This window comes from Equus caballus, chromosome 7 (assembly GCF_041296265.1).
Source record: "Equus caballus isolate H_3958 breed thoroughbred chromosome 7, TB-T2T, whole genome shotgun sequence".
Taxonomy (NCBI): Eukaryota; Metazoa; Chordata; class Mammalia; order Perissodactyla; family Equidae; genus Equus; species Equus caballus.
Genome location: NC_091690.1, coordinates 95362257 through 95389762, shown reverse-complemented (window position 1 = coordinate 95389762; position 27506 = coordinate 95362257). Strand labels below are relative to the sequence as shown.

General features: G+C 36.6%; 1 protein-coding gene and 1 long non-coding RNA gene across 6 annotated transcripts in view; one reads left to right on the top strand and one right to left on the bottom strand.

Annotated features, from left to right (window-relative positions):
• The window catches only part of LOC111774385 (uncharacterized), a 135140-nt gene extending 112923 nt beyond the window's left edge, over positions 1-22217 (top strand). The window contains exon 9 of the long non-coding RNA XR_002809396.2: positions 21367-22217. This is a non-coding gene — a long non-coding RNA (uncharacterized lncRNA). The remainder of the gene's footprint in view (positions 1-21366) is intronic.
• Positions 1-27506, bottom strand: part of ANO3 (anoctamin 3) — a 451605-nt gene that overhangs the window by 261638 nt on the left and 162461 nt on the right. The window lies entirely within an intron of this gene.

The window sequence follows — 27506 nt, the reverse complement described above, 5'->3', positions numbered from 1 at the left end:
GCCATCTTGGCTGAAGGTGGAGGGCTCAGAATATGTAGCTCTTGACCCCCCCCCCACCTAGTGGTGACAAGCTGTAACTGCAACTGAATAATATCACAAGGAGGAAGACCCGTCCATCTTCCAGCATCCATCCATCTTCCAGCATTCATCAGTTTATCAAATCTCCAGACCAGAGGGAAAACAAGCACCCAGAATTATGTCCTGAGGACTCAGAAATAAGTAAACTAAACGACAATGAATTCAGAATAGCTATGGTCAAAGAACTCAATGAGGTAAAGGAAAATATAGAGAAACAAGTCAACAAGTTCTGGAGTTACTTCACAAAAGAGATTGAAACTATAAAGAAGAATCAATCAGAAACCCTAGAGATGAAAAATACAATGGAAGAAATAAAAGATAATACAGGTTCCCTGAATGCCTGTGTGGATGCCACAGAGGAGCAAATCAGCACAATAGAAGATAAGCAGGTTGAATGGCTCCAGACAGAGGAAGAGTGAGAACTAAGAACTAAGGAATGAAGAAAATCTCCAAGAAATAGCCAACTCAATGAGGAAATGCAATATAAGAATTATTGGTATCCACGAGAGCAAAGAAAAGGAGAATGGAGCTGAAAGCGTGCTCAAAGAAATAATAGCAGAGAACTTCCCAAATCTAGGGAATGAGAGAGAAATGTGTGGGGAGGAAGCTTTCAGGTCTCCTAGATATGTCAATGTAAAAAGACCTAATGCAAGGCATATAGTAGTAAAACTGGCAAAAGTGAATGACAAAGAAATAATATTCAGGGAAGCAAGGCAGAAGAAAATAACATACAAAGGAACCTCTATCAGACTTTCAGCAGATTTCTCTGAAGAAACCTTACAGGCTAGGAGAGACTGGAATGACATATTGAAAACTTTAAAAGATAACAATATTCAGCCAAGAATACTCTATCCAAAAGAATATCCTTCAGATATGAGGGAGAAATTAAATCTTTCCCAGACAAACAAAAGCTAAGGGACTTCGTAGCCAAGAGATCCCCATACAAGAAATCCTCAAGAATGCCCTAATAACTGAAAAAAGAAAAAAGGGAGAAAGGGGTTACAAAAGACAGAGTAAGTTGACAAATAGATAGAATCAGAATAGGATAGCAAATATACAACTATAGCATTAGGATAAAGGGAAGGAAAACACCAAAAACGAAGATAATCTTGTCACTTTAACCACAAACTCACAACACAAGTTGGAATAAGAGATGACAACAATAACTTAGGAGGGGAGGAGGAAAGGGACTGAATCACTTTAGGCTAAGGAAATAAGAGGCCACCAGAAAATGGACTATGCTATACACGAGATTCTGAATACAAACTCCAGGGTAGCCACTAAAATTAAAAACAGAACAGAGACACAAAAAATAAATAAGGAAATAGGAAACTGCAGAAGTCAATGGGGAGGCCAAAACACACAGGACAAGAAACAAAGGAAATGCAGGAAAACTGGAAAACGAGTGACAGAATGACAACATTAAGCCCTCATGCATCAATAATCACCCTCAATGTAAAGGGATTGAACTCTCCAATAAAAAGACACAGACTGGCAAGATGGATTAAAGAACAAGATCCAACGATCTGTTGCCTCCAGGAAACACACCTCGGCTCCAATGACAAATACGGGCTCAGAGTGAACAGGTGGAAGACGATACTCCAAGCTAATGGAAAACAAAAGAAAGCAGGTGTCGCAATACTTATATCAGAGAAAGTAGATTTCAAGATAAGGCAGGCAAAGAGAGACATAGTGAGTCAATATATAATGATCGAAGGGACACTCCATCAAGAAGAAATAATGCTTATAAATAGCTATGCACCCAACACAAGAGCACCAAAGTTCATAAAGCAACTATTAACAAACTTAAAAGAAGATATCAAAAATAACAATAGTAGGGGACCTCAACACCCCACTCACATCATTGGACAGATCATCCAGACAGAAAATCAACAAGGAAATGGTGGAATTAAATGAAAAGCTAAAACAGTTGGACTTAATAGACATATATAGAAAACTCCATCCAAAAACAGCAGAATACACATTCTTCTCAAGTGCACACGGAACATTCTCAAGGATAGACCATACGTTGGGGAAGCAAGGCAAGCCTCTATAAATTTAAAAAAATTGAAATAATAACAAGCATCTTCTCCAATCATAATGCTATAAAGCTAGAAATTAATTACAAGAAAAAAGCTGAGAAAGGGACAAAGATGTGGAGACTAAACAATATGCTATTGAACAAGCAATGGATCGTTGAAGAATTTAAAGAAGAAATCAAAAAATTTCTGGAGACAAATGAAAATGAGAACATGCTATACCAACTCATACGGAATACAGCAAAAGCTGTATTAAGAGGGAAATTCATCGCAATACAAGCACACCTTAACAAACAAGAAAAATCTCAAATAAGCAACCTCAAATTACACCTAACTGGATTAAAGAAAGAAGAACAAACAAAGCCCAAAGTCAGCAGAAGGAGAGAAATAATAAAAATCAGAGCAGAAATAAATGCAATTGAACCAAAAAAGGCAGTAGAAAGGATCAACAAAACAAAAAGCTGGTTCTTTGAGAAGATGAATAAAATTGGGAAACCCCTAGCCAGACTTATAAAGAAAAAAAGAGAGAAAGCTCAAACAAACAAAATCAGAAATGAAAGAGGAGAAATAACAACAGACTCCACAGAAATACAACAGATTATAAGAGAATACTATGAAAAACTATATGCCAACAAAATGGACAATCTAGATGAAATGGATAAATTTTTAGACTCTTACAATCTTCCAAAGCTAAGTAAAGTAGGAGCAGACAATCTGAACAGACCAATCAGAAGGAAGAAGATTGAAACAGCAACCAAAAGCATCCCAAAGATAAAACCCCAGGATCAGATGGCTTTCCTGGGGAATTCTACCAAACTTTCAAAGAGGATTTAATACCTAGACTTTTCAAGCTATTCCAAAAAATTAGGGAGGATGGAACACTTCCTAACACATTCTACAAGGCCAACATCACACTGATACCAAAGCCTGACAAGGACAGCATGAAAAAGGAGAACTACAGGTCAATATCGCTGATGAACATAGATGCAAAAATTCTCAACAAAATTTTGGCAACTCGAATTCAGCAACACATCAAAAGGATCATACATCATGATCAAGTGGGATTCATACCAGGGACAGAGGGATGGTTCAACATCTGCAAATCAATCAACGTGATACACCACATCAACAAATTGAGGAATAAAAACCACATGATCATCTCAATAGATGCAGAGAAAGCATTTGACAAGATCCAACAGCCGTTTATGTTAAAAACTCAGAACAAAATAAGGATAGAAGGAAATTACCTCAACATAATAAAGGCCATATATGACAAACTCACAGCCAACATCATACTCAATGGGCAAAAACTGAGCACCATCCCCCTGAAAACAGGCATGAGACAAAGATGCCCTCTATCACCACTCTTATTCAACATAGTACTGGAGGTTTTGGCCAGAACAATTAGGAAAGAGAAAGGAATAAAAGGAATCCAAATAGGGAGGGAAGAAGTGAAACTTGTGCTGTTTGCAGACAACATGATCTTATATATAGAAAACCCCAAACAATCCATTGGAAAACTTTTAGAAATAATCAACAACTACAGCAAAGTTGCAGGATATAAAATAAACTTACAAAAATCAGTAGCATTTCTACATTCTAATAACAAACTAACAGAAAAAGAACTCAAGAACACAATCCCATTTACAAGTGCAGCAAAAACAATAAAATACATTGTGGTGAATTTAACTAAGGAAGTGAAAGACCTATACAATGAAAACTACAATGCTTTCCTGAAAGAAATGGAGGATGACATAAAGAAATGGAAAGACATTCCATGTACATGGATTGGAAGAATAAACATAGTTAAAATGTCCACACTACCTAAAACAATCTACAGATTCAACACAATCCCAATCAGAATCACAATGACATTCTTTACAGAAATAGAACAAAGAATCGTAAAATTCATATGGGTCAACAAAAGACCCTGAATTGCTAAAGCAATCCTGAGAAAAAAGAACAAAGCTGGAGGCATCACAATCCCTGACTTCAAAATATACTACAAAGCTACAGTAATCAAAACAGCATGGTACTGGTACAAAAACAGGTGCACAGATCAACGGAACAGAATTGAAAGCTCAGAAATAGAACCACATATCTATAGACAGCTAATCTTCGGCAAAGGAGTTGAGGGCATGCAGTGGAGAAAAGAAAGTCTTTTCAACAAATGGTGCTGGGAAAACTAGAAAGCCACATATAAAAGAATGAAAATTGACCATTCCTTTTCACCATTCACAAAAATAAACTCAAAATGGATCAAAGACCTAAAGGTAAGACCTGAAACCATAAGGCTTCTAGAAGAAAATGTATGCAGTACACTTTTTGACATCAGTATTAAAAGGATCTTTTTGGACACCATGTCTTCTCAGTTGAGGGAAACAATAGAAAGAATAAACAAATGGGACTTCATCAGACTAAAGAGCTTCTTCAAGGCAAGGGAAAACAGGATTGAAACAAAAAAACAACCCACCAATTGGGAAAAAATATTTGCAAGTCATATATCTGACAAAGGGTTAATCTCCATAATATATAAAGAATTCATACAACTCAACAACAAAGAAACAAACAACCCAATCAAAAAATGGTCAGGAGACATGAACAGACATTTCTCCAAAGAAGATATACGGATGGCCAACAGGCACATGAAAAGATGTTCATCATCAGTGATCATCAGGGAAATGCAAATCAAAACTACACTAAGATATCACCTTACACCCATTAGAATGGCAAAAATAACCAAAACAAAGAGTAACAAATGTTGGAGAGGTTGTGGAGAAAAAGGATCCCTCATACACTGCTGGTGGGAAAGCAAACTGGTGCAGCCACTATGGAAAACAGTATGGAGATTTCTCAAAAAATTAAAAATGGAAATACCATATGACCCAGCCATCCCACTACTGGGTACCTATCCAAAGAGCTTGAAGTCAGCAATTCCAAAAGTCCCATGCACACCTATGTTCATTGCAGCATTATTTAGAATAGCTGAGATGTGGAAGCAACCTAAGTGCCCATCAACAGATGATTGGATAAAGTAGATATGGTATACATATATATACAATGGAATACTACTCAGCCATAAAAAAGAATACAATCATCTCATTCACAGCATCATGGATGGACTTTGAGGGAATTCTGTTAAGTGAAATAACCCAGATAAAGAAGGACAATCTCTGTATGACTCCACTCACACGACGAATTTAAACATGTAGACAAAGAGAACAGATTAGTGTCTACCAGGGGAAAGGGGGGATGGGGGGACACAAAGGGTGAAGGGGTGCACCTATAACACGACTGACAAACAATAATGTACAACTGAAATTTCACAAGATTGTAAATTATCATAAACTTAATAAAAATTAACTTTAAAAAAAGTAGTCTGAGTATATAGAGGGAGAAAAAAGATGAGAAGGTGTTCACCTGCTTAATTTCATTTTCCCTCTGGGCAATCAGCAGGTAGGGGAGGCAGAACCACTGATGTTCACAAACTGATTCTTTTGCGTATCCAAGGGTAACTCCCATGTGACGGTCAGTGATATATAACCAAACAAGGAGATTTCAATTTAGACAATAACAGTAAAGAGGAGAGCAGTCAGTATTGTTTGAATAGAAAATGGAAGAAGATGCTTCTTTACACAGGAATAGAGTAGAGAAAATGAGGACAAAGTCAGAGAAAGAGATTGTGATGAGTACATAATTTGGGATTGTTAAGAAACAAAATCAGACCCTGTTGAAAATAAGAGCTAAGATTGGAAGAGTATCCTCAGGGATGCCCAGGGCACTAGAACAAACTTTATAAAAAAAAATGAATTGGTAATTGACAGCACATTGTTGCTTCCTACTTAAAAAAAAATCAGACAGTATCAAAAAAATCAGTTTTATGTTATACCTGTTAGCCTCAGAGCTCTCAAACTGAAACAAAAAATAATAATTTTGGAGGAAGAAGGTGAGGTGAAAGAAGAGGAGGAGGAAATTGAAAATTAGAAAATACCAAAGAGAAATGGTACATTTCTTTGACATTTAAACTGTTTCCAGATAGCACAGATTTTAAAAATTTCCTAGATTCTCTTCTAAACTCTGATAAGTACTTCAGAAGTCAGCTTCTGCTGCTTTTTCTACCTTTATTCTCACTACTCACCTCCATGCTTCCAACGCACACGCGCGCGCGCGCACACACACACACACACACACACACCCCTATATCATTTGAAAAGATTTCTATTACTTTGAGTAATACTTATCTGATTTAGAATAGAAAAATAAATGAGAGTGTATTTTATTTACCTCTATGAATACAGTCCCCATAAATTGAGGGGGGTAGGATAAAATTAGCTATGCCATGATTGTAGATCTTTGTGCTTTTTTGAACCATAAAGTACCAGATGAAAAGGCATCTTCCTTAAAAGGATTCCTTTCGCTCTCCTCTCTCCTCCCTCTTTCCTTCCGCTTCTCCTGCCCTCTCTCTTCCCTCCTCTCTCCCTCTCTTCTTTTCACCTTCTACCGGCCTTCCTTCCTTTCACATACGGCACTGGCCAAAGATACTATTTCATACAAAATTAGTAAGAATAAAGAAAATCAAGTTTTACTAATTGCATTATTTCCAGGAAACGTATAATTTTATTTTAAATTAAGTTCAATCATAGTGAACTTGTTGATGTAAACTTTAATGCAGAGCTCATTCAGAAACTCATGTTAGAACTAATTTTTAATTACTGTAGGAAAGTCACAGCTCATAGATTCTTCTGGTTCACTCTATAAAACCCACAGAGCTATCTGTCATTAATATTTGTATTCACAGTGATGAGGCAGAGAGAGCTCTCTCAGCACTTTTGGACAAGAGTTCTTTCTTACCAGGATTTGTTGCCCACTCAGATGGAATTTAATACTTATAGAATTCAGGACTTCAACTGGAGAGAGAATCAATACAGAGACTACGCTGTCACTAAATGATGGCCTTGCAGGCATGAGCAGGAAGATTTAGAGAGAAGGGCCTTTTTGAACCCACGGCAAAGATGTTTTAGAGTTACTGCAGAAGTTACTGAAAATTCTAGCAAGGCATGCACTATTGAACCAGTGAGGTTATCAAACCCAAGGAGTGGATCCAAGCTCTGTGGTTCTGTATGATCTTCAAAGAAAACAGGGGCCGGACATGCAGAGATGGAATTAAGCTTGCCAAAGACCCATTCCATGTGGAAAAATAAATGAAATTAAAACCTTCTCAGGTTCTTGGATTTGGGGCAGCACCCAGGACCCTAGAGCTATGTGGACCCACATAAGACAGCAGCATCTACTGTCACGTTGAAACTGTGCAAAAAGATGTAGTTAAAACATCTGTACTGCAGATGTAAGTTACAGTTTCCATTAGAACCCCTCCTCTTCTAAGTAACGTTACAAATTAATATACCCTAACCCCTGCTATAACGGCAGTCCTTTAAGGCTTGTCATGGCTGAAGGGACCAAAAATAGGCACTTGAACTTTGAAAACACGATCTCTTGTCTTCTCAGAGACCTATGGTATCTTCTTCCTTTGAGAGACAGGTTAGGTCAGTTAGTTTCATCTCTCTCTTTCTGCAACTTATAGTTGGGAACATGAAAGAGATATATATATTTATCAGTAAGAAGTGAAGCTGACAAAAGACGAAGAAAAGAGAAACTCACTAGGAAAGAGTGTAGCTTGCTTCAAAAATATGAAAACAACCCAAGGACACATCCTTAGGAAGCATAGGCTTGGATCCTTTTATGGACTGAACTGTGTCCCCCCAAAATTCAGTTAAGAAGTCCTAACCCCCAGTGTGAGTCTATATGGTGATAGGGCCTTTAATGAGGTAATTAAAGTTAAATGAGGTCATATGGGTGGAGGCCTAATCCAATATGACTAGTGTCTTTATAAAAAGACACACTGTATGCGCACAGAGAGAGGCCATGTGAAGACACAGCAGGAAGATGGCTATCTGCAAACCATCAAGCCTCAAGAGAAAGGAAACCTGCGATACCTCGATCCTGGATTTCCAGCCTCTGGAACTATGAGAAATCAATTTCTGTTGTTTAAATCATCCAATCTGTGCTATTTTTTACGGCAGTGCTAAACAGAACCCTGACTAATGCATACCCTAAAAATGGGCATCAATTAATTAGGATTTTGCACATGGATTCCCTGATGAGTTTGTGTTCTGCCATTAAACACGGATAATTATGGGAAGTTATTTAATCTCTATAAGTCACAACTTCCTCATCTGGATAAGGGGAGAACTCTATCTCGAAGATATTCACAAATTAAAATTTAATGGGAATGACGGCATTCCTAATTATACCAATCCATGGAGGTTTCCCATTTTTTTTCCTATCCTTTTGACAAATGCATTTAACAGACTGTATTACTCATTGTAGGAGAAACATCCAGTTATATCATTTGTTCTGGATTGATACATGCTTATTTTAGTCCCATCAAGTGAGTTATAAGAATCTTGAGAGAAGATTCCGAATTATGCATTTAGCTAGTCATATCAGTAATATCTATTAAATGTATTCTATGTGTGAAGCACCATTGATGCTGAGAATAAAATCATAAAGAGGATGTGTATGATACCTTCCCTCATGGGAGAGACTAACAAGAAAATTATGCAAGTTAATTCAGAAATACAGCAACTAACAAGAAATAATCTACTAATATTTGCTTAATGAATATTTGAAAAAACATTGTAATGTTATACTGGAATTCACAGGAAGGTAATTCCTTCCTCCAAACATCAAATTAATTTAGGAGATGGACTGATCATCTGAGGCATATAACAAAAGCACAATTTGTTTATGTATTTAAAATCACTGGTGAAACTCCTCTGGTTAGGGTCAGCCCTAGCTAGCATGATTTCATAATTGCCACAAGGCCATCTGCTCAAAAACCTGCAAACTTTACTGGCCAGTGGTCATTCCTTTAAGATGAACTAATTTGCTGAATGGAATAAGAGGGATTTCAAGGTCAGGTATAGCTGTTTTTGAGTTCATAAAGAAAAATCTGAAGTTAAGATACTTAAACTTTCAGAACTTCAATGTCCATAACTTAATGATGGAAAAATACAATCTACCTTGTACATTTACTGTGATAATTAGAGATAATATACACAAAACTCCAAGCAGACCATTAATGTTCAATCGGCACATATAGCGCTTATCATTATTATTTTGTTTCAAAGCAAAAATGGCCAAATGATTTTTAATGATTGATTGTGGCTTCCTGGAGCACATGAGAACAACATAAGTCTGTAATGTGACTCAAGATCCATGGCCATGATCCATGAGAATTTCTGCCATGGAAATAACAGGTGAGAAAATAGGTGAGAAAAGCTGCAATCCGAGTCACATTTAATTGTCATCCTCATATTCAAAGGAGGGAATGGTGAATGGAGAGAGAAACGTGCAGTTCCATAAACTCTCCTGAATCCGTGAACCAGGCACTAAGTCCAAAGAATTGACAACTGTTCAGCTAAATTCTAATGGAGACATGTGGAAGGGGAGAAAAAAAGGTATTTTACAAAGATCTGGAACAGGGTTTACCACCCATAAGCAAAGCCAGAAGACAACTAGGTATGGAGAAGAGAGGAAAATCTTAAAGAAATAGAGGGTTATTGCGAAGAAATCAGAGTGTCAAAGGACTAAAGATAAATATTTACTAACGGTTTGTAAGTGATTCCCACTGTATACCTGGAACATGCTAAAAGTAGCTGGAACAGTATTTTCTGAAATATTACCTTCTAAATCATCAGGGCAGCACCCAAAGTTGGTGACTGACACCAAAAGCCTAATTACCACCCCTTTGCTGTTCCTTCAGCATAAATGTTTACTGCAAATATTCTCTCCTCTTTTGCCTGGCACTCATAAGGGAGAAGCACAAACAACAATGGTTCAACTAAATCATTACAATTAGATCATCAGTTATATTACAAGAGGCAGTTAAGTCACATTTCCATGTTAAATTCAATTATGTTTTATTACAAATTTTACAATAAAGAATAGGTCTTTTTGAAGTGCGTTTTCCTTTTGTTCTGCTGTGGTGTAGGATAAAGCCTGGAACAATAAAATGCTATCAGGCATTAGAGATAAAATATAAATCTAATATCTCCCAAACTTATGCAAATATGAAACACCTACAAAAGCATCCATGGGTCTTTTTTTCCCCAAGACAGTAGAATGCTTAACAAACACTCATTAAAAACCTGGATAGCTCTCATTTCAAATAACAGCTTTTTGTTACCCTGTAAGCACTGACCTCTGCTATGGTTAAACCAGCCCTCAAATTAAATTAAAGTGGCCTTTCTTGGCTTCTGGCAAACAAGTATAAAATATAATCACATGCTGAGTATGAAGCTTAATAGGATAAAACTTAGGGGTGAAGTTGCATTTATATACCTAACGCAGGACCATCTCTTTTCTAACTGAAGTATAATTGACATATAAAATATTAGTTTCAGATATACAATATAATTATTCTGTATTTGTATATACTGCAAAATGATCACCACAATAAATCTAGTTCATCACCATAGGTAGTTACAAAAGTTTTATTTTCTTGTGATGAGAACTTTTAAGATCTATTCTCTTAAGCAACTTTCAAATATGCAATACAGTATTAGTAACTGTAGTCACCATGGTGTACACTACATTCCATGACTTATTTATTTTATAACTGGAAGTTTGTAACTTTTGAGCCCCTTGAGCCATTTTGCCCAGCCCCAACCTCCTGCCTCTGGCAATCACCAATCTGTTCTCTGTATCTATATGCTTGGTGTTTGCTTGTTTTAAGATTCCACATATAAATTGAGAGCATATGTTATTCGTCTTTCTCTGTCCAACTTATTTTACTCAGCATAATGCTGTCAAGGTCTGTCCATGTAGTCACAAATGGGAAGATTTCCTTCTTTTTTATGGTTGAATAATATTCCACTGTGTATATATTACCACAATTCCTTTATCCATTCACCCATAGGTTGACACTTAGGTTGCTTCCATGTCTTGGTTATTCTGAATAATACTACAGTGAACATGTGGGGGCAGATATCTTTCTGAGTTAGTGTTTTTGTTTTCTTCATATAAATACCCAGAAGTGGAATTGCTAGATCATGTGGTAGTTCTATTTTTAGGTTTTCGAGGAACCTCCATACTGTTTTCCATTGTGGCTGCACCAATTTACATTCCTGCGAACAGTGTATGGGGATTCCCTTTTCTCCACATCCTTGCCAACACTTATTATCTCTTGTCTTTTTAATAATCGCCATTCTAACAGGTGTAAGGTGATACCTCATTGTGGTTTTGATTGGCCTTTCCATGACGATTAGTGATGCTAAGCATCTTTTCATGCTCCTGTTGGCCACTTGTATGTCTTCTTTGGAAAAATGTCTATTTAGATCCTCTGCCCATTTTCTAATCAGATTTTTTTTTTTTTTTTTGCTATTAAGTTGTATGAGTTCTTTATGTATTTTGGATATTAACCCCTTACCAGATATATGATATGCAAATATTTTCTCCCATTCAGTAGGTTGCTTTTTTCATTTTGTTGATGGTTTGTTGTTCATAAGCTTTTTAGTTTGATGTAGTCCCATCTGTTTATTTTTGCTTGTTGCCTGTGCTTTTGGCATCAAATCCAGAATATCATCACCAAGACCCATGTCAATACAGGGCCTTCTCTGAATGTGCAGCTGGTACTTATTCAAAAGTTGTCACTGCTACAAAGATAAAAGGTTATTGACTTAACAACAGAAGATTTATCACAAACATATTTATCACTTGTCCATCTATCCCCAAAATTCCACTAAAATAAGAACGAAAGAATATAAATCATTATTAATTTATAAGGTCAAGGAAAACATGATTAAACAATGTTAGCTGAGATATTTGAATGAACATTTGGAACACAGAAATAAGATGACAGAGGAAACTAATGAAATAGAGTAGAGAAAGCTTCAAATAACATGCAGAGGGGATTCCATGAGACCTTCATTAAGAGGTTCGGCATATTGATGTATCATTTACCATGGGAAGCTGGGTAACTCCTAGAGCTAAAACAGACTGACATGCTGTCTACAGAGAGATTCATCCACCTGGTCCCCTCCCCTACTGCATAAGGACACCATGAGGCACAGGAATGAACTAAGTGGGATTAAATGAGAGTCTACCGCATAAAAGGGATAGCCTTAGCCTCCTCTCATTGTTTCCTCCCTAAAATGCCAGCACCTCTTTGTATTTACCACATCCACAACTATCTTAGCCAGGGAATTGAATGTGTCTCCTCTACTATCTGACCTCCCTACAGTGAAGTACATAAGGAACCAGGCCCAGCCGACAGATATTCTAGGTGGCTTTTTAGAGCTTCAGGTTCAGCCAGAGATCTGCAGATGTTTCAGAAAGGCTGCCAACCGAAACACACCGGGAAACCATACATAGGTAAAAGGAACCAGGAGGCAACAAAAATAATGCAGTATGCTAAAAAAAGGGATTTTATAAGAAAAAATATTATAGAAAACAAAAAAGTCACAATTAAAATGTTCAGAGATATTAAAAAGAAAGATTTTGTATCCATAAATCAAAAATGGATGCAAAGAGGAATAAAGAGAATAATAAATAGATATTAGCACTTATATATATATTTAACTTATATAATTTATACCTTATATATAATTAAATATAAAGTGTACATATATAATTTTCTATATGTATATTTATATGCATGTATATGTAAGTTCTAATAAATATATATGAATATATATATATATATATATATAAATTCATACACACACATTAGCAATACAGTTCCACTCTAAGACAGAGTAATGGAGACCAGATATACCTTCCCACCTGAAACAATGGTTTGCATCAAGGGATAGTAATCCCTGAGAGACAGGTAATAAATGAAGCGATCCCTATGATTCTGCCAGTTTCTTGAGAGGTTCCAGGATGTGTTCAACCAAGAGGGAATCCAAGCAGGGTACAGCAGAGGGCCTGGGTAGGGCAGACAGGGAAGAGAGTCCAGGGAGACCAAGGTGCCTACTGTTTGCAGGAAGGAGTACAAGAGAGGAGAGAGCTACACAGAGAGAGAACCACAGAGATCTGCAAGAACTCCTCAAGTTTTCAGGATAGTATTGATGAGTGCATGTATGCGAAGAAACCTCCCGAGCATGGAGAAAGAACCAGTCCAAGGAACAGCGATTATGGTACAGAGTGCTCACACACCTCAGGGAATACTGCCTGTTTCCACTAGCCAGACTAGAGAGCCTCGAGATTCATGAGTCTTGCCTCCAAAGGGAGAAATAGCTAGATTGTTCACTGCCCTGGTCACATCTCACAAAACTTAAAAGCAAGATGTAAAAGGATCAAACTAGTTCCAAGTAACTGAACCGCCTTCTAGAACAAAGCTCAAGCGTATTTACAGTAAAAGAAAAGTGTCCAGCATTCAACAAGGTAAAACTGACAGTGTCTGGTTTACAATAAAAAAAAATTATTAGGCATTCCAAAAACCAGAAAAATTTTGAATATAATGACAAAATAATTCAATTAATCAAAATTAACCTAGAACTGACACATGATAGAATTAGCAAATAAGGACATTAAAATAGTTATTATAACTTTATTCTATATGTTCATGAAGCTAAGTAGAGATATGGAATAATTTTTAAAAAGACCCAAATCGAACTTCTAGAGATGAAACCAAAATTGTGTAAGAAAAAACATACACTGGATAGGATTAACAACAATTATGGAAGAAAGAAAACATTAACGAATTTGAACTTGTAGGAACAGAAACAATCCAAAATTAAATGTGGAGAGAAGTTTTTTTAAAATGAAGAAAGCATGAATGAATTGTAGGACAACTTCATATAGCTTAATATTGTGTAATTGGAGGCCACAAAAGGGAAGGGGGTATATGTGCAAAAATAGTGGCTAAAAATTTTTACAAATGTGATGAAAGCTGTAAACCCACCTAAGTTTAATAAACCACAAAGAATGTAAAAAATTGCAAGAAGAATTAAACAGATATACCATGCTTGTAAGTCAAAAGAAGTAATACTGTTATGATGTCTATTCTCCCCAATTGATTTGTAGATTAAATGTAATCCTAATCAAAATGCCAACAGGTTTATAAAAGTGGAAATTGACAAACTTATTTTAAGTTTCATACGGAAATGCAAATAACATAGAATAGCTAAAGGAACACTGAAAAGAGAACAAATATGGAAGAGTAACTAACTGGTTTTCAATATTTATTATACTGCTAACTGGATTTCAACATTTATTATAAAGCTACAGTATTCAAGACAGTGTGAGATTGGGTTAAAGATTGACAAGTAGAGCAGTGGAACAGAAATAGCCCAGTAATAGATCCACATATATGGACAACTGATTTTTGACAAACTGCAGAGGCAATTCAGAGGAAAAAGGATATTTTTTTCTACAGATGATGTTGGAACAATTGAATATTCATATGAAAAACAAACATTGATCTATATATCATATAAAACATTTATGAAAAATGGATCATAAACATAACTATAATATCTACTTAATGCTATCAACACTTCTAGAAAGAAGCGTAAAAGGAAACATTTATGACACTAAATTAAGCAAATATATCTTAAATATGATACCAAAAGAACGATCCATAAAAGAAAAAAGATTGATAAATTCTACTTCATCAAAATTAAAGGGGCCAGCCCAGTGGCACAGCGGTTAAGTTAGCATGTTTGGCTTCGGTGGCCTGGGATTCGCTGGTTTGGATACTGGTGTGGATCTATGCATCTCTTGTCAAGCCATGCTGTGGCAGGTGTCCCACATATAAAAGAGGCAGATGGGCTGGATGTTAGCTCAGGGCCAGTCTTCCTCAGCAAAAAGAGGAGGATTGGCGGTAGACGTTAGCTCAGGGCTAATCTTCCTCAAATAAAAAAAAATTAAAAATATTAGCTCTACAAAATATTCTGCTAAGAGGATGAAAAAACAAGTCACAGACTGGGAGAAAAGTCTGAAAATCTTCTATCTAATAAAGAACTTGTATCTACAATATACAATGACCATTCAAAACAAAATAACTGTAAAGATGAGCAAAATATTGAAAAGATATACTACTAAGTAAGATATATGAATACCAAATAAGTACATGAAAAAATGCTCAAAATAACGAGTCATTAGGGAAATGAAAATTAAAACCACAACAGGGTACGGCTACTCTGCACCTATTAGAAGGAGGGCAGTTAAAACGTGTTGGTGACTTTATGGAGGAGCGGCAACTTTCATACGCTGACAGTGGGAGTGCAACATGACAGAAACGCGCTGGAAGACAGTCTGACAGTGTCCTAAAAAGTTAAAAATACACCTACAGTATGATCCAGCCATTCAACTCCTCCATATTCAACCCAGTGAAAACATATCTCCATGCAAAGATTTGTATCTAACATTCATAGCAGCTTTATTTGTAATAGTTGTCAAACTACATGCAACTCGAATGGCCATCAACAGGTGAATGGATAAAGTGTTTGGTATATCCATATGGGATCAGCTGAATGATCCAAATCCTCCTCTCATTAACTGTGAATGTAAATTTATACGGCATAAAGGACTCTGCAGATGTGATTAAGTTAAGGATCTTGAGGTGGAAGAACGATCCTGGATTATCTGGGCAGGCCATAAATATAGTCCCAAATGTCCTTATAAGCCAGAGGAGGAAGGAAATTTGACTACAGGAAAGAGGGCCATGTGGTGATAGAAGTAACTTGAAGATGGAGGAAGAGGCCATAAACTAAAGACAGGCAGCTACAAGAAGCTGAAAAGGCAAGGAAACGGATTCTCTCCTTAGAATCCCCCCCAAAAATTAGTGCTGCAAACAATTTGACCTTACTGAAATGCAACTAATTTTGGGCTTCAACCTGAAGAAATGTAAAAGAATAAATTTGTGTTGTTTAACCACTAAATTTGTGGTAATTCGTTACAGCAGCAATAGGAAATGAACACCCCATATAATGGAATATTAATCAGCAATAAAAAGAATGAGCTATTGATATACACAACACAAGTGAAAATAAAAATCATTTGTGTTGGCAACGATTTCAATTTTGGTGATAAAAAATTAATAAGGGGGGGCAGCCCCGTGGCTGAGTGGTTAAGTTCGCACACTCTGCTGCAGGTGGCCCAGTGTTTCGTCGGTTCGAATCCTGGGTGCAGACATGGCACTGCTCATCCAGCCACGCTGAGGTGGCGTCCCACATACCACAACTAAGAATATACAACTAATGTACCGGGGGGCTTTGGGGAGAAAAAGCAAAAAATAAAAAAAAAATCTTTAAAAAAATTAATAAGAACCTGTTTTGAACAGATTATAATTTATTGGTTGGGAGCAGTGGCAGCATGGAAACAGAAAATTAGAATTCACTGTGATTATGCTCAAGCAAGTGGCGAAGGTGGCCGGGTTGAGTTATCAAGAAATTTCCAAACTGGGATAGTTCCAAGTTTATAGAAAAACTCCTTGCACGGACAATGTAATCAAGATAACGAAGGGGGAAGTGTGAATGACCTAATATTTACTGACCAGCAGGCACAGGCCATCAAAGCATTAGTAGAATTTAAAACAGAATATATACTTTCCAAATCATTGAAGAAGTTGAAAACCAACAAACTAAGTTTAGCAAAGCAAAGAGAGAAAGCAAAGGAAGTGGTAAAGAAATATAAAATCCAAGGAGCATTAAAACAAAATGAAAAAAAGGAAAGGCACATCCATTTTGACAAATATAATTCATATATTGGTAAAGTTCTTCAATTAAATTTCTAAGAAGAGAATTCTGGGGAAGTTACTTGTTAAGGATAAGCACCTAATATCCTCTATCTGAAATTTCAATGAAATGACCAAAGAGATGAGAGAAAGAAAGAGAGACAGAGAGAGTAAATGAATGAATCCTCATTCCTACCCCAATGCTAGAAAGTAGGAAAGAGTTATGGAATAGACAAAGTCAGGTTAAATAAAGATGTCCAGTCATCTTTGGTGCTATTGCTGAAAGAAAGTTGTAATATTCCTTGAGTGGAAAAGCAAGGACCAGTGGACAGGGTAGGCTAAGGGAATATTTGGCATCCCTTCATCTCTAGGTATTAAGGACCAAGAAGCAATAGACCAGGGTAAGTGTGTCTATTCCAAACAGAAACTGAAATTTGCACAATGTTATAAACCAATGTGACCTCAATAAAATAATTAAAATTTTAAAAGATAATAAAATGATTGGAAGTGGAGTTTTTCATTGATCCTACTGGGTATACCTTAATACAGGAGGAAACAGAAACAGGAATGAATTAGACAAAAACACATAACTTGGGGGTCGGCCCCGTGGCCGAGTGGTTAAGTTAATGCACTCCACTTTGGTGGCCCAGGGTTTCGCCAGTTGGAATCCTGGGCGCAGACATGGCACCGCTCATCGAGCCATGCTGAGGCAGCATCCCACATGCCATAACTAGAAGGACCCACAACCAAAAATACACAACTATGTACCGGGGGGGCTTTGGGGAGAAAAAGAAAAAAATAAAATCTTTAAAACAAAAAAAACACGTAATTTGCCTACAGTAGAAACCAGGCCCCAAAAGACAATTTTTGTTAGTAAATGTGTCCAGAGGATAGCTACTGAAAAAAAAACTTGAACAAAAGATGGCACATATAAAGACTGCCCAAAGACCCACTTCTTCAAGTCATCTCAAGATTCTAGGCCACTGAACTGGTAAACTAACTGACAACAGTCATCCACCTTCGAAGCTGACTGCAGGGGGGCAACAGAGAGAAGCGACGAGGAGAATCCTCTCCAACTGCTCTGGGTCAAATACCCGGCTTGTACAGACCTCTCCTTCCTCAAGGATGAGAATTAGAAATTAAGTTATAGGACTGATGAAAATGCTTCATCTTTTTTTTTTTTAAATATAAACCAAAATAATATGTCTCAAAGGTTGCAGAAGAGTAAAGCTTTGAACAGAACGTGCTGCAATAAACAAATAAAATATAGACAGCATCTGCAATGTCCCCTAAATAAAAATAGCATTCTCAAAAGAAAGTTACAACACATTAAAATGAAAACAGACCTGGGTAAATTGAAGAAATAATTTAGGATCACTAATAATTTGTTGGTAGATATTTAAAATGCTTTTTGAAGAAATAAAGAACAGAATCTACCCATGGAAACCGAATTATTTATAGAGAAGACAACCTTAAGCAGCCCTACCAGCATATAGAAACAACAGGCCAGGGGCCTGCCTGGTGGTGCAGCGGTTCAGTGCGCACATTCTGCTACTTGGCGACCTGGGGTTCACCGGTTCGGATCCCAGGTGCGGATATGGCACTGTTTGGCAAAAGCCATGCTGTGATAGGCGTCCCACATATAAAGTAGAGGAAGATGGGCACGGATGTTAGCTCAGGGCCAGTCTTCCTCAGCAAAAAGAGGAGGACTGGCAGTAGTTAACTCAGGGCTAATCTTCCTCAAAAAAGAAAGAAACAACAGGACAAAAATGATGACAATAACAAGAAGAAGATAAACTGATTTGAAAGGTGTATATTCCTGACTTTACACAATTAAGTGTGATAGCTGAACAAAGAGGCAAGAATAAGAAATAATAATTAGAGCATTGCTACGTTAAACTCCCTGGGCTGAAAAAAAATACACTCTGGAGCTCAAAAGGGCTGCCCATATACCAGGCAAAAACAGCACGAAGAGATTCAATACTCAGACATAATTATTGGAAATGTGAATTGCATCGATGAGAAAATCTACAAGAATTTGGGAAGAAAAGAGCAGCTCACCCTAAATAAAGTAAACATTGGCCTGAATTTAGATTTCTCTTTCATTGTACTGAATTACATAAGATTATGGAGAAGTTATAATATTTAGCGAAAATTATTCCTTCAGTCAAAAAGCTTTCATTCACATATGAAGGTTATCAAGAAAATGTATTCCATCAGCTATATCTGTGTTTTCTGGAAAAAAAAAATCCACACAGTTGTATTCTTCAATTGAGAGATCAATAAAAATATATATAACTAAAAAAATGCTAAATTTGAAAAAAAAAATTGAACATGGATGCACCTAAATACAAATGAAGCCTAAATAATGATAAACTAGAAAAATAATGAGAGATAAATTAAGCCTAAATAATGATAAACTAGAAAATCAGAATCTAACTATTAAAAAAGTTGTAGAATGTTTCAACAGGTACAATTTTAAAAGGTAATAATTTTACATTTTTTCAAGTTTCCTACAATGATCATGTGTTATTTGAAAATTAGAAAACAACAAAAAAAATTCATTTAGGCCAGGTGCAAATATAACCACAAATATAGTTTCCACTGGGCAGCCTGTTTTAGACTTGGTGAGCAGCTGGAGTTGATAACCAGTCCTAGACCAGCAGGTCACAGGTCTACACGTGTGCAGGACCCACCACAGCACTCTGAGGCTGATGGGTTATCCCTTGCTGACTAGTATCACGCATGCCTCTCAAAGGAGAATGCACACGGCTTTTATTCTTACCCATAGTCCTCCTAAAGTAGTCTAAAAATTGGGTTCTTGGTATCAACAGTGGACCAGCTTCTAAATTTTGGGTTGCTTTTGCAGATTTCTTCACACAGTTCGGTCTGGTTTTTCCCTCTATCCCTCCTCTCCTCCAGCTCCTGCCAACCCCCTCCCTGCCCCCCGCCTTCCCTCTTTCTTCCAGATTAATGACGTTCTAAGGTGAAGAAAGCATTGCCAGGGGAACATCTCTGCTCCACTAAGGAAGAAGGTCGCTGTGCTTAACTAGTAGTTTCTGCTCTCAGGGCTCTTCCTAACACTAGGGAAGATTCTTTCTCATTGACTTCTTATTTTCTTTCAAACAATTCTCATTTCTCACATGGTTTATATCAGTGAGTAGTGGTTCCTGCTGATTAGTATCATTTACAAAGGCAAACTGGGAAATGCTAGTTAAAAATAACAATAATCCCAAGTACTTGAGGTGTGTGTGAGGATTGTGTGATCCTTATATCGTATTTTTGAGATCTTATACACTATAAACAGTTGTTCAGTGTAAGACATTATTAAAACAACTATGCATTACCATTTTTAATCTTAATTTCACTAAGTAGTTCACAGAAGGGATATCTAAACTAGGATTTAAATTTTGAATGTTATTTTAAAGCTCAGCTTCAAGGGTCAAACCCTAAGCTATGTTACGGTAATTCTGTAAATGTAGTATTAAAATGATGTACACATTAAGGATTAATAATGTGTCTAAGTTAATCAACTAAACAAATTTTCTTACTAACGCAAGAATCCACTATAGTAATAAGAAGCTCATAACTTCCTTTCAAAAAGTCTCATAAACCTCTCTGATTACATTAACCATCACAGGCCCTCCTTGGTAACAAATTTTGAAATGAAGCCAAAGAAGTAAAAACTTGATAATTTCTTAAGAGCAACCACACACTTCTCTAAACACCACCTCTTCATCATAGATTAGGGCTCTTTCTCCACACTACGTGCCACCCAGTGTGTATCCCATCAACATCCTAACAATACTTCACTCTTACCTATGTTTGCCCAGCTGTCTCCTCAGAAGAATGTCAGATTGTGGAGAGGAAAGATCGCTTCTGATTTTTTTCTCTAAATCTCTTGTATCTTCCACAATGCCTAGTAAAATTCATTGAATGAATAGCTGAATGAAAATATGGGTAAATGAGTGACTTTGTTATATCTCAAGATTCATTTAAAACCTGGTTTTTAGGAACTCAGAGGTGTTAACCATAAATATGTGATAAATAGAAATGAGGTCAAAAGGTTTATTTAGTGCCCGTTATTCCCATTATCGCGGCCTACTTAAGGAAAGGGACGAATTGGTCATCTTTGTAACACTTAAGCTTAATTAAGCTTATAGATTCTAAACTTTAGAATACAGAATGTGGTAAGAATTCCATCAATATTTTATAAAATAAATCCCTTTCAGATTCTCAAGCTAGGCCTCTAAGAATGTGGCAGTAAAGATATTTCAGAGATTCTTGAAGGACTGTCACATGGCTATCACAGCATGAGAGGTTTAATGCATCTAACCTTACTCTTTACACCTAAGAAAATGACTTTCTATTTGACCAAAAATAATCATTAGTATTATAATTATTATAAGTCAGGCTTAATTATTTGCTTATATCAGATCTCATTTGGTAAGTACTTAAGGCAGAATACATTTAAGTGGTGATGTTTGGGATTTATGTTTGTTTCAGGATCAGGAATGGAATAAGATGAGGAAGAAAGAAAAGAGAAAAAAATATTATTGCAAACAAAGCCATATATTAAAATAAATAGGGAAAGAAGACACAGGATTAAAGATGAAATGAGTGATTTTTTTTTGAAGGGAATATTATTGGGAGAGCATTTACACCTTTTTTCTTTACCTCTGCAAATCGTACTCGACAAGCAGGGCCAGAGAAGACCACTGATCAATCATAACAAGGGTTTTTGGGCCCAGGACCCCTTTCTTGCTCCCCATAGAACACACAATATTGCACAAAGTGTTGTAAAATCCATCAATTTTGAAGTAAACCAGAAGAGAGCTGGATTTTCAAGATATAAAGCAAGCAATACTTGGATTATTTTCATAACTACATCATAAAATGCAATTCCAAACTTTTTTGTTTTGCTCTGATTCCTATTTTCCCCCCTTTTGTCTTTATGTCCTTCTTCTCACAAGTACTAATAAAAAGTAGAAAAAAATGTGCCACCTTGTCCTTAAGGGATTGATAAGGGCAGGACAAATTTCAGTAGGAGAATGTAAAGGAAGAAGTGATGTTAACTAGTTTTCACCATGGGAATAGGTAGAGATGAAGTGCTTACTCGACAACAAGTTTGACGAAAAGATTTCATTTCCACATGAATGCTGTCCTGAGAATGCCATGTGACGAAGTACTCTGAAGTCTGGTTTGACTTGGACAAAAGAGGGGCATGATCATTTGGAACAGATATTAGCCTTCTCTGCTCCATAGCATCAAGACTGCATTTACGTCTGCTAGATACCTAATAGATATATGTTGTTTATCCGCCATCACTGGAGTCATATTTTTGATGATCAAGAAAGGTAAACTTCAATATAGTTAAATATTTATCGACTGCCAATTCTGTGACAGGCACTTTGCTAATCAGTAGGAATTATCCTAACTGCTGCACATTTATCACCAGATTTCATGCTCAAAGCAATCCTGTGAAGTCGGTGTTATTTTATAGATGAGAAATAAGTTTTAGATAATTTTTAAAGTTGTCAGGATGACACAGGTCATAAGTGGTAAAGAATTTGAAGCTTCTGAATGCAACTACCACCTTTATACTACCACCTTAGAAGAAGCAGATACTGTGAAATTTTATTTAAAATACTTCCAAAGTTTTAATATGGGCAGTGCATTTTGGATTTCAATGCTGGATCAGCTCCCAGGCATTTGCTCCAAGGACGAGGCTGACTACAGCTGTTCTTAAAGCTATTTGCTTGCTTTCAAAACTTCAAGTGATTCCTTGACCACAGAGCACTTTTATGACTAAAGCCGGTGTCCAAACTGATGACAGCCAGTTATTTCTTCAATAAAGATGACTGGCTAAGAGATAGCTCTATGTTGAAATGCCATGAGTATTGATGGAAAGGAACATAAATTTTAGCAGAGCTTCCTCAGGAGATGTCAAATTTTATTAACTGTTATGTTTTCAATGTCTAGCATAGCGCCTGGAACATAGTAGATATTCGATAAGTATTTGCAGAAACACAAAATCATGGGGCTTAGGGTAAAACAAGTCATGATTTCTGGTCCCCTGTCACTTCCTATCCCAGTACACATATGCCAGTACACATAAAGTTAACCCTCAGTATTCACATCCAGGTAAAATAACATAACAATCATCCAGTCCAGATTTGAAAGAGTAGGGTGGAGGATATGTGGCTAAAGGGGTTTGGGTATTCCTGGAGAAGGTGCTTTAGAGGAGCATGAAATTGGAAGGGAAGCTTTCCGAGATGGTAAGAAAACCTTCATAGAACGTGGCCATCCTATAAAAAGTGAGATATAAACTGTAACAGAAATTATGAAAGATTCTTTGTTGATCTCCCTGTTGCACCTTGTGATTGACTGAATTTCATAAGAGCCCATAATCCCTCCACTTTGCATAACATACACAGATCATAACCTGGAGAGTTCACCATAACCATCTATCAATAAACTATTATTCCTAATCAAATTTTCTCAGGGTGATTTATAGCAGAAACAAGCTAATCTTCCTAAACACAATGTATCTCATGGTGCACTAGCAAGTCTATGGAATTTTATCCCAGGTTTGCCATGTATTAGCTTTGTGGCCATGAGCAACTTACTTTCTCAGTCTGTTTCCTTATCTGTAAAACAGATTTTTGCCTCAGCGTTAATATAAGAAGTTTGTGATATAACATGTATACAATGGCCAGCACATTGATAGACATACAGTAGGCTCTGAACTACTACCAGCTCCTTTCACCCCCTTGATAAAACTTTTATGCTGTTTTAGAAAACAACTTATATAGTCATACTGCTGGTTCAAATTCCAGCTCTGCTGAACAACTGTCTTATAGTACTAGGTAAATTATTTGTTACTTTGTGCCTCAACTTCCTTATCTTTACAACAGTACTAATAGTATCTTCTTTGATGTGTTTTCCAGAGATTTAGATGAGTTAATGCACATCAAGCACACGATGAGTTACATACAGTAAATTCAATCACAGATCCTCTGTGGCTTTAAGACAGGTATTTTTCAAAGTGTTCAATAAACACTTGAAAACATCTTTCTATTTACTGAAAAGTTGAAGCATAGATTTAAATCTGACAAAATATTCTTGGCAGAAATAAAATTCAAATATATTAAGCTTTATAACTGTTGGGGTACATTCACAGTAAGGATTTTTATCTTGGTTGAAGGAAGGAATATCAGGTAATTTCAAAGAAAGCCTTGATTGCCACATTTCTAGTTGTCTATGGAAGACGTTTTCAAAACAAGATCTGAAGCAGAAAAAAGTTCAGAATCTCTCCATCCCCTTTTCACTTTTTAATATCAAATCACGCCATTTTTAAAGACAATGTGATACTCAAGGACCATATGAGTCTCAGATTATAAGAGGGAAATTATAGGAATTATGTCTTAAACATTACATTTAGACAGAATATCTCTATGTATACATTCACTGTTCAGTTCTATCATTATACAGTGTTTTTAAGAGCATACAAAACAAGTTTTACAAAACATGTATTTATACAGACTATATACTAAAGTAACTGCTATCTGTGATTTAAAGCCTAGAGCAACGTTGTCTAAATGGGCATAAGTGCCTGAGTGGGTGATTTCTTCAAATCTGGCAAGAGTTATGACTAATTTCAAGCTGCTCAATGTGGTGCATACCGCCAACTCACTCATCTTGGAGCAATGTGTGAAAAGAGAAGCAACATTCAAAATATAAGTGGCCCAAAGGAGGCATTATACTGAAGACAGTATTTTAAAAGACAGTATTTTCCTCAGTAAGGAAATTTGAATTTACTATTTTACCCCCAATTTTTTGCCTATTTTCAGTGACTGACATCTTAAATCTTTTTGTTTCATATTATAGCAGGCATAAAATATGGTGAAGAGAAAGATGTAATTTGAACCCTACCTAAATGAAATTCTTTCTGGTTGTCATTTTCCATACTTTCATTCCATGAACAGTATTGCTGTACAATTTTTGTAAGCATAACAATAGATCATAAACAAACAAAAATTACTAAAGTTATAGCAGAAATAAATGCAAATTCAGAGATTAACAATACATGTGGATCATTGTAAGATAAATTTGTTTTCTAAATTTAAACCCTTATTACGTTGAAATTCATAGATATGCCATGATTCCAAGAAATTAGCCTAAGTACTGAAATATAAGGAAAGTGTGTTAAATTTGACTTTTCCTAATCTAAGTTTTGTAGAACCATTTATAGGGCAAGCATAAGTTGTACTGAAATGTCTTAGAACTTTTTAAGATCAGAAAAGGTAGCAAAAAAAAAAAAATGAGGAGGTAGATTGGTAAAAATCTTATTTTTTTAGTATGCACTATAACAATCCATCCTCAAAACCACTCTATCAGCAAAATTTATATAGAAGAAAAATAGAAATTTAGAGAAGTAAAAATTATGGCAAAGATGATACAATCACACATAGCAAATCATATAGAAGCATCATTTGAATCCAAGCTGTTTGACACCTCCACTCAAATTCTTAACCATTTATGTTTCTGTTATTATAAGTCTGAGGACATCTTGCATTAATATGTTCAGTCTGTACTCGCAGTAATTTTAGGCAAGTAGCCTAGGAAGTATACCACTGGCTGGAAGTGTACCACCATGTCTGTGAGCTCTACCAGTTCACAGCTAAAATACACTTTTTTGTCTTTTGAATAGGTCTAAACTGAGCTGATTTTAGTAAATTAAACTCACTTTACCTAAAAGGAAAAAGAAGTTGAATCTTTGCAATCAGCTAAACTTTGGGAGAATAATTTGAAAGACGAATTGGGAAATGTTGGTGCAACCAAGTAGGTAGTGAAGATTACGTAGGTAAAGAGCAAAAACCCTGTGCTGAGTAATGGACAGCCTTTAATCTTAGTGATTTGGAGGTGGAGTAGGTAGCTACTGGTGTTTTACAAATACATTAGTTCTGGGGCCAGCCGATGGCATAGTGGGCTTTGGAGGCCTGGGGTGCACCAGTTCTGATCCTGGGCATGTACCTACGCACCACTAGTCAAGCCATGCTGTGGCAGGTGCCCCGCGTATAAAATAGAGGGAGATGGGCACAGGTGTAGGCTCAGGGCCAATCTTCTTCAAAACACACACACACACACACACGCACACACAAACATTAGTTGCCAGATATTGAGCCCACTCTACAGCAAGCCCCGCAGGAGGAACTAACCATACAGAAGAGCTAGCCCTCAGGACATCTCTGCCTGCCAGGCAGGCGTCTTAGCCTACACAACTAGTAGCAGTCTTGAACACTTGCTAAACTTTCCTGTCCTTCAGTTTCCTCATCTACGAAATTACAATACTAGAAGTTCCTCTTTGTGAATATTAAGTGGGTTTCTACCAGCAATCATTTTAAACAGGGTCTGGCAAAGAATAAGTGTTTAACAATAGCACTTACTATTATTCTGATTTCATAAGTAAGGAAATTGAAACCAAGTGAAATTAGTTAGCTTGCCCATGATTGCTCACAATGTAATAGTCTTAAGCTTTAAATACAGTTCTGTGTGATTCCATGTCCTTGCTTCTGACTTCACCCACTATCTTTCTCACAATGACTGTAAATTATGATAGTAAATTTAAAAAAAAAACAAACACACATACCTAACACACATCTTCCCTATCAAGGAGAACTCTAAACTTTTACCAGGTACTTTATTTTTAAAAAGCCATTCTAATATTTCATTATGAGAGAATATTCACCAAAGCCCCTTCTTTTCCAAAAAGTTAAACAGTAAAAAATAAGAACTAAAATATCTAGAGCAAAGATAAAGAATGGCAGCATTTGGGGTATTTCCATGATAGAACAACTGAAGACAAAGTCTGAGAGCTCTCTACAAGTCTAATAACTCATTGACCCAAGGGTCCAGTGAACGAGACAAGACAGTAACTCTCATTTAGGAACCTCATCAAACATTAAAAAGGAAGGATCAGGGAATTATAGTTAATATTAGAAACACACTAAAGAAAGCTCACATTATCTTTTCATAGTACTAAACGCATGTATACAGCTAAGGTATCTAGAATCTATATAGTTTGCCTCTACTAATAACAGAGAGCATCTATTTACAACTTACTATAGTCCCCTCACTTAAATTCATTATCTCACTCAGGGCTTAAATAGTTATAGTATTATTTTACAAAGTTGTTTCTCAAATGGGCTCAATTGTCAGAATCCCTTAGGATGCACATTTGTTAAGAACACAGATTCCTAGTCTCCTCCCCTGGAGACGAGATTCTCTAAGTCTTGAGAGACTGAAAAGTTTGCATTTTAACAAGAACTCCAGATGACTTTTTAGATCTTGTAAATTTGGGAAACCTAGATCTTATAGTTGAGGGAAATGAACTAAGGTAGATGAGACAAACCGCTTAAGATACCAGTGAGTGGGGGCCGGCTCCGTGGCCGAGTGGTTGAGTTCACGCGCTCCGCTGCGGCGGCCCAGGGTTCGGATCCTGGGCGTGGACATGGCACCGCTCGTCAGGCCACGTTGAGGCAGCGTCCCACATCCCACAACTAGAAGGACGTGCAACTAAGATACACAACTGTGTACAGGGGGTGCTTGGGGAGATAAAGCAGAAAAAGAAAAAAAGATTGGCA